Source organism: Ursus americanus, chromosome 12 (assembly GCF_024610735.1).
Source record: "Ursus americanus isolate L20-20 chromosome 12, mUrsAme1.1.p, whole genome shotgun sequence".
NCBI classification, from domain to species: Eukaryota; Metazoa; Chordata; class Mammalia; order Carnivora; family Ursidae; genus Ursus; species Ursus americanus.
Window position 1 is genome coordinate 62,249,076 of NC_142138.1, and position 9,108 is coordinate 62,258,183.

Consider the following 9,108-nt stretch of genomic DNA (forward strand, 5'->3'; position numbering starts at 1 on the left):
TTCCTAGGCACAAGATATCTTCACATTTGCTTTCAATGCCTTCATAGCTCACTGTAATATAATTATTAGTTTATACTAGCTAGTGATACTTTAGGACAAGGCCTATGACATTCATCTTTCCATCTATGGTCCTGACAGTGCTTGGCATAGACAACTCTCAAAAGGTTGTTGAATGAATAGCATTGAACAACAGTGTAAGAAGTTGCTAGAAATTGGAATGTTCTGTTGGGGCAGTACAAATCATTTAATCTATCAAACCAGCTGTTTTGTTTCCTTTCTCTATTTCTTAAATTGAGATCTCTTCTTAGCAATAGATCTAGTCTGGATATGCCAATCTAATGTTACAGAGAAACTGCCCTGGGCTCTTACACTAGAAACAAGGTCATGTGAAGCTGGGCTAAAAGTAGAATTAGGTCTAAGCGCACATTCTCAAATATCACAGTAATGGGAAATGTAAAAAATAATAGTCTCATTAAATTCTATACATACAATTCCAATTAATAAGGAAGAATAAATCTTGTTTTCTACCATTAGCACGTAGTTTCTAAATACCTTCTTAAATCATATAACCATTTCATCCTCATCATTCTGATTGTCTCAATTGCCTTTAAATTACTCCTTAGTTCATAATTAGTATCAGCTTACATTTAACAGAAAATGCAAATATGCATATATCCAGAGGCATATGTTTTAGCTTCCATGCATTCAAGAGAGCAAAAGATGGAGTCATTTGATTTAAATCACTAGTTTAAGTGATTTATTCTTTCTACAAGTATTACCCATAACTAGAGGTTGGTTTCATTTTTAGAAGATCACTACATTTTTACGGCAAGAACTTTTTTTTCAGATTAATTTTGAAGTAAAATTAAAAAGTGAAAAAAATGTATAGTTATCATGTTTATTTTTTTTAAACAGAAGTTAAAGCAGAAACTTGTGAAGTCAAGTTCTGCTTGGAAAACCTTCTTCTATATAATGGGGTAGTCATGGATCTTGAGGAGATATTTAGTCTATTAAGGAATAACCTGAAACAAAAAAATGCATACATTATTTTTTGGTACTTATCATATTAGTTTTTCTTCTCTGAGAAAATTAAAGAGACAATGAAATCAATTATGATTGTGGTTTGACAATCAAAAGTAACCATCCTTTACACATTTGTAAGGTTTTCTTGAGCAGTGATGGCAACTGTATAGGATGAGATTTTTGTAAGTTCTCTATGAAATGAGAAAAATTAGGTCGATGTGCAGATGTTTAAAAAATAAGGCTAAATTTATTCAAGACTTTAAGGACTGTTTTTATTCTGACATTATGTCCTTTCTATTTAGGGAAGGCAAAGGGAACTTCTATAAAATTTCGGTAATAGTGGATAGTAAAGGGATCAATATTCAAGATTTCAGAATAGGAAAACACCATTTAGAGCAGAAACTTTCATAAAGAATAATCATTTCTTATTATTAAGAATTAATTAAGATTTAGTCCTGGAATCCTGCATCCTAAAACTTTTTATTCATTAACAAGCCCCCAACAGTTCAAATGCATTATGTAAATAAGAAAAGAATAAAAAGCAATATGTAATAAAATGTTAGAATCTAAATAAGAATAATACAAAAACTATAATGCTTTCCTTTAAAGTGTCAACATTGCACTTAAGACAAGAATTATGCAGACATGCTAAGCTACTGCACTGTAAAGGTGGTCGCCATAGCACTTTAGCTTTGGGAATCAGTTAACCAAAGGGAAACGTGGAGCAAAAGAATATTGTTAATTAAACTTAAATTAAATCCTAATGAAAACCAATTGCACTCAAAATCCAAACTCTTTTACCTGGCCTACAAGGCCCTCTCTAACCCCTAGTCAGTCCACCATGATTCAGTTCCATTGCTATTTTGGTTCTTCCAACATTGTAGATTTGTTCCTACTCAGAACTCTTGCATTTACTGTTGTCTCCATCTGGAATTCTCTTTCCCAAAGTCATCACTTTTTTTTAAGATTTATTTTATTCATTTGAAAGAGAGAGAGAACAGAGTGTGCATGTGCGCACTTGGGGTTGGGAGGCAGAGGGAGGGGGAGAGAATCCTGAAGCAGACTCCCCACTGAGCATGGAGGCCAACATGGAGCTCAGTTCCAGGACTCTGAGATCATGACCTGAGGAGAAACCAAGAGCCTGATGCTCAACCGACTGAACCAACCAGGTGCCCCCCTCCACTACGAATCATCACTTTTTGGCACTTACTAATCATTCAGTTTTTAGCTCAGATGTTACTGCCTCATAAAGATCTTCTCTAAAGTAGAAGTACCCACTATTGCCGTCACCCTCTATATCATTAGCTTGTTTTATTGTCTTCATAACATGTATTGCTATCCAAAATTAACACATTTATGAATTTGTTTATTCCTATTCTTCCTAAACAATAGCCCAAGCTTCAGTTCTCTGGTTCATCATTGCATCCCCTAAACCTGGGACAGGGACTAATATAACAGTGAGTACTTAATAAATATTTATCAAATGAATTAATTATACATTTCATTAAATTGATTGTATGATACATCATGATTTGTGCACCAGCAAGAAGAAAATATGTTGCCATTTTCACTCTGACATAATATTGTTATTGCTTAAAATTTTTTAATTTATAAATGGAGCTCTTTATTTTTTATTTTTATTTGTTTACTTTTTAAAAGACTTTATTTACTTATTTGACAGAGAGAGACACAGCGAGAGAGGGAACACAAGCAGGGGGAGTGGGAGAGGGAGAACCCGGCTTCCTGCTGAGCAGGGAGCCCAATGCGGGGCTTGATCCCAGGACCCTGGGATCATGACCTGAGCCGAAGGCAGATGCTTAACGACTGAGCCACCCAGGCACCCCTAATGGAGATCTTTAAAACTTATTTAGATGGAGTTTAGGTCTAATTAGATAAAAGTTTAAAAACTTTTTTATTATGTGTCACTCTTGCATATATGTAAAGTAAAAAAAAAAAAAAAAGCAAAGTAAATTGGTGAAGATATTCCTAAAACTTCTTCACAAAGCCTAACTCTTCGGAATCTCTTTCTTTGTAGTAATAAATTTGATTAAATTTTAAAATAGTCATTAATCAACAGACAGCATTAAAGAAATAAAAAATCAGCAAATTAGGAGAATATATGTTTGCAACACATAAAACTGACAATGTATTAGTATCATGAGTATATACTAAATTAATACATATAAATAAGAAAAAGTCAAGGAAAAGGAATGGGGGAATGACTTGAATGTCTACATTAAAAAAAAAAACAACTGTACAGGGGCGCCTGGTTAAGTGTCTGCCTTCAGCTGAGGTCATGGTCCTGGGGCCCTGGGACTGAGCCCTGTATTGAGCCCTGAACGGGGAGCCGGCTTCTCCCTCTGCCCCTCTCCCCTGCTCATGCTCTCCCTCTCTCTCAAATAAATAAAAGCTTTTTAAAAAAATAAAATTAAAAAAATAATAAAATTAAAACAAATTTAAAAAGTATAGGCAAATAAGCATTTGAAATTATTTATGCCCAGCCTCATTAGCAATCAGGGGAATATGTATTTGTTGAGATTGTTTTATTTTATTTTATTTTTAAAAGATTTTATTTTATTTATTTGTCAGAGAGAGAGAGAGCGCCAGCACAGGCAGGGGGAGCAGCAGGCAGAGGGAGAAGCAGGCTCCCTGCTAAGCAAGGAGCCCAACGTAGGGCTCGATCCCAGGACCCTGGGATCATGACCTGAGCCAAAGGCAGACATTTCACCAACTGAGCCACCCAGGTGTCCCTGTTGAGATAATTTTAGACTTACAGAAGAATAAGAAAAATTGTATAGAAAGTTCTCATAAACCCTTCACCCAGTTTCCCATTTATGTTAAGGTTACCTAATCATAGAACAGTTTTCAAAACTAGGAAATTAACCTTGACACAATATTAACTAAACTACAAAATTAATTCAGGTTTTGTCAGTTTTTTCCCTAATATCCATTTTCTTTTCCAGAATCAAATCCAGGATCCCACCCTGCATTTAGTTGTTAGGTCTCCTTAATCTCCTCCATTTTATGACAGTTCCTTATCTTTCGTGACCTGGACACTTGGAACAACACTGGTCAGTTATTTTGTAAACATCCCTCTACTTGTTTTTATCTGATGTTTCCCTTGAAACATTGTTTAGATTATGTACTCTTCTCACTGTATCATACCAGGGGGTGTAAGATGCTGAAATGTATTATTAGTGATGTTTACCTCAATCAGTTGGTTAAAGTGTAATCTGCCAGAATTATTCATAGTAAAATTATTATTTTTCCTTTATAATTACTAAATGTTTTGGGGGGGATACTTTGGGACTATCCTTAATTGAATTGTCCTCTCAGAATTCATGTCTACTCAGAAGGTCAGAATGTGGCCTTTTGGGAATGGGGTCTTTGCAGATGTAATCAAATTAAGATGAAGTCATACTGAATTACAGTAAACACTAATCCAATGACTGGTGTTCTTAGAAAAGGGGAATTTGGACACAGACATACAGGGAGAACATCATATGAAGACTGAGGCAGAAATTGTAGTCCTATATCTAGCAGCCAAGGAATACCGAGAATTGGCAGAAGCTAGAAAAGAGGGATGGAACACATTCTCTCCTAAGGCCTTCAGAAAGAACCAACCTTGTCAACACCTTAATTTCAGACTTCTAGCCATCAGAACCGTGAGAGAACACATTTCTGTTGTTTTAAGCCATCTGTTTGTAGTAACCTGTTATGGTAACTCTAGGAAACTAACAAGAGACTAGGCAAATACCTTTTTCTGCTTTAACTTTAGTTCACTAATTTTAGCATACATTGATAGATCTTGCTGAATCTCTCTTTGGCTCATCAATGTAAAGGTTTTTCCTCACAGGATTATTCTTGGGCCACCAAGAATACTGGTAATGCAGGATTTCCTAAGATCGCTTCATTGTTGTACCCAGGATTTTATTCCAAGCTGCTAAAAGCTGTGTGGTCGGCAGAATTCTAAGATGGCTACCAAGAATCCCACCACCTCCCTAGTGTACATGCTGTGTGTAATCCCCTGCTCTTGAGCATGGGCTGGACCTGTGGATATTAGAGGATACCTCATATCTCCTTTATGGCAAAGAGATTACCACAGTTGTAATTAAGATCTCTGATCAGTTGGGTTAATCAAGAGGGAGATTCTTCTGGTTGGGCCTAACCTAAGCAGGTGAGCTTTTACTTTATTTTATTTTTTTTATTTTTAAAGATTTTATTTATTCTTAGAGGAGAGAGAGAGGGTGTGAATGAGGGGAGGGGCAAAGAGGGAGGGTATCTCAAGCAGCCCCCGAGCTGAGTGTGAAGCCCAACGCAGGGCTCAAACTCAGGATCCTGAGATCATGACCTGAGCCAAAACCGAGTTGGTCGCTTAACCGACTGAGCCACCCAGGCACCCCTCAGGTGAGCTTTTATAAGGGGAGACTAGAGGTGGGAGACAAGGGAGGTCAGAGAGATGATCTCCTGCTGTCATTGAAGTCCTAGGAGTTTTACACCTGCACAGAAATGAATTTTGCCAACAACCATGTGAACTTGGGAGAGGACCCAGAGCCTCAGATGAGATGCTAGCCTATGTTGACACACTGATTTCAGCCTTGTGAGATCATTAGATGGGAACCTAGTTAAACCCTGCATGGACTTCTGACCTACAGAATTGTAAGAGAATAAATGGGCATTGCTTTAGATTGCTAAATTTGCAATAATCTGTTATATAGCCATAGAGAATGAATACAGCCATGCACCAGGTTCATATGCTGGCACTCTCTTGGTCTTACAAGAAGGTTCACATGAATGGAAAGTTCACAGACAACAGGCTAAACCCCTATTCCCTTCTCAAATAGTGCTTACAATAGTTTTTTTTAAAATATTTTATTTATTTATTTGACAGAGATTGAGAGAGAGTGAGTGCACAAGCAGGGGGAGCAGCAGGCAGAGGGAAAGGGAGAAGCAGGTTCCCTGCTGTGCAAGGACCCCAATGTGGGACTTGATCCCAGGACCCTGGGATCATGACCTGAGCCGAAGGCAGACGCTTAACTGACTGAGCCACCCAGGCACCCCTTAAAATTGTTTCTTGACCAAAATACCAAGAGCTTACCTTTGGCCAGTCGTGCCATCAGGAAGATGGCCAATTTTGCTTATGCTTACAATCAACTACACTACAAACTCCTGCATGTATAAGACCTATCCCAATTTCAGAGTTGTTAAAATATGAAATAAAAATGAATCTTAGGATCAGTCACATACAGAAGGCCACTTTCATTAATTCCTCATGAATTTTTAGGAGGCTACACCAAATGTTGAGTGATTTGTAGTTTATTCAGAAGCTCTTAAGGTTCTGCCTCCTCTTTAGGATTCTTTGTGAGTAACAAAAGAAAAAGCATCATCTGCTTTCCATTATATTAGCAGATAATAGTCCTTAATTCCCTCTGAAGGTTGCGGAGACAACTGCAAGTGAAATAACTGAAAAATGTGCAATATGACTGCTTATTGTGAAATGTATCTAATCTAAATGAGGTAGATGGAGAATTAAAGATTAGGAAGTCAGATATTAGCAAGGATTTAAAAAATGCATAATCGTACTATTATGTATGTAACAACCTATTGTATAGTCGCACAATGAAATATTGTACGTCAGTGAACATAAATGACAGCTATGTACAACAAAAGGATCTTAGAAACATAATGTTGAGTGAAAAAAATCAGATCCCCGTAGACTATGTAAAATACGATACCACTTTTATAAAGCTCAAGAAGAAACAAAACGAAAAAATGTCACTTTAGGGATACATACATATTTTAGGTCTTTTCGCATGTGAGAGAACTATCAAAAAGAGGGAGTAGGGAGGTGGGGAGAGACAGGAGAGGAGCTCAAATAGATAAATGCAAAGTATGGGTAATGTTCTAATTCTTAGGTGACAAATGATTATGTTTGATAATCTATTTGCATGTTATACATCCTTTTATGTGTCAAATATTAAAATACAAGTACAACACTATGTATAAAGTGTTGGCAAAATTTATATTTGCATGCTTGCTTTCTTTTGTTTTTTAAGTAGGCTCCAGGCCCAGCTTGGAGCCCAACACGGGGCTTGAACTCATGATCCTCAAATCAAGACAGGAGCTGAGATCAAGAGTTGGGCACTTAATTGACTGAGCCACCCAGGTGCCCCTGCATGGTTGTTTTTAAAACTATGCTTATTTTATCAGCCAGCATTCTTAATTATAGGCAATTCGGGTTAACATTAACAAAAAGGGATTTTATTAAAAGGCTAATAAGCAATCCTCAGGATCTCTAAGACAGCCAGAAAACCAGAACCAGAGGCCACAGAGCCTCTAATCACTTCAGATAATTGCTTCAGTGAAGATCCCGCTGTGTGGCAGGCACTGTAGCTTACACCACTGACTTTGCTGACACTGGATACTGAATGTCATTAAAGCCACTTTTGCTGCTGCTCTGTGGAACTGCATATAGTAGCCAGTGTTTTAGGCCTTTACTCAAAGAATTCTGTACAGTTTCCTGCTTCTTTGCCTAACTTTAAAGTTTAAGGCGATGCATCTTCCTTAGCTGCAAGAGAGGCTGGGAAAACATTTATCTGACACATTCAAATTTCTTGGGAGGGAGGAAGGCTTTGCCTCATTAGATGAGGGATTCCCTAAACAGGATAGGAATAAGGATATTGGGCAGCCAGAAAAATGACAGTTGTCTGCCACAGCCCATTCTCTTGGCTACCCAACACCAACACTTTCAGCTAATGCTTTCACTTGTTAAAAACTATTCAACGTAAAAGGACTCGGCAGACATCGTTAATTGCTTTCTCAATACTCTTTCCTCCTTGCTAATAGAATACTGTAATTTTATTTGAGGCGACTATGTACCCAGCCTTTGCAGACAGAAGCAAGCATTTAAAGAGGCAGGCAAGTAAGACAGGGAAATCTGTCTGAAATTTCGGAAAAGCTTTGCTTTTCTTCATAAAAGAGGACACACACAGTTGGCACAGGCCAGTTCCCTTTTTCTTCCTGCCTTCAATATGGTCAAGACCTCGGGTACAGCACCAACCTTCTTGCAACTACAAGAACATGAAGGATGAAAAACCACATGCTAAGGAGGCAGATTTGAAAGACATTAGCTGCACTTTCCATACATAAGACCACTGATTAAACATAGTCTGCGTCAGTTGCATGCGTACGTGCTCTCAGCTACATCATTCTAGAAAAGAGATGACAAATATGTCTCACTAGTTATGACTCCATTTATTGAATTCATGTTTTCTAATATGTGGGCCGTGATGTTTCTTTTGCACTATTACTAAAAATAGATTTTGTTCATCAAGAACCACTTGAACTCTGACCAGTATTTGGCATTAAAAGGACATCTTAATTTAGTGGTTAAGAATATTTGAATCTCTGGGTTGGAATCTTGGTTCCAGTTTAGACATATAGCATAACCTCCTTGTGCCTGAGTATGTGTAAAATGAGGTACAGTTGAAATGGAGATTATATGATAACGAGAAAGCACCAACTCTGTATAGCCCCTCCTCAGGATCCTGTACAGCCTCACGTTAGACGTATCACTGCTCTCTGTTTGTCTTCTCTACCAAATTTTTCTTCAAAAAGTGTCAAGGCCTTTCCCCCACCTTTTTTCTATTCATAACTTTGAATGAAGTGTCTGGTACATAGATTAGACATTCTCAAACTAGTATCCTTAGAAGTTATCTGGGACAATTATTAAAATACAAATTCCTGGATCCCGTTCCCAAATATGTATTTCAGTAGTCAGCAAACCATTTTGGGGAACATTGTAATAGACCTTCAATGTTTGAATCAAAGGTAAAAGGTATTAGGTACTTCCAAACCCAGTTTTCATTTTATAATATGATTTGTAATTGTATAATTTTGTATTTTTAATCATGAGGAAATCTCTGAACCTATTTTAGAAACAACTGTTTGTAGAGTTACACTGCTGACTACATTATGCTAATTACAAAATACTAAAAGCCCTGTCTACTTGACAGGTTGATATATATGTGAAAAATAAACCTTTGTATTACCTAATAATTACTCATTATTGTGTAAAATTAACTG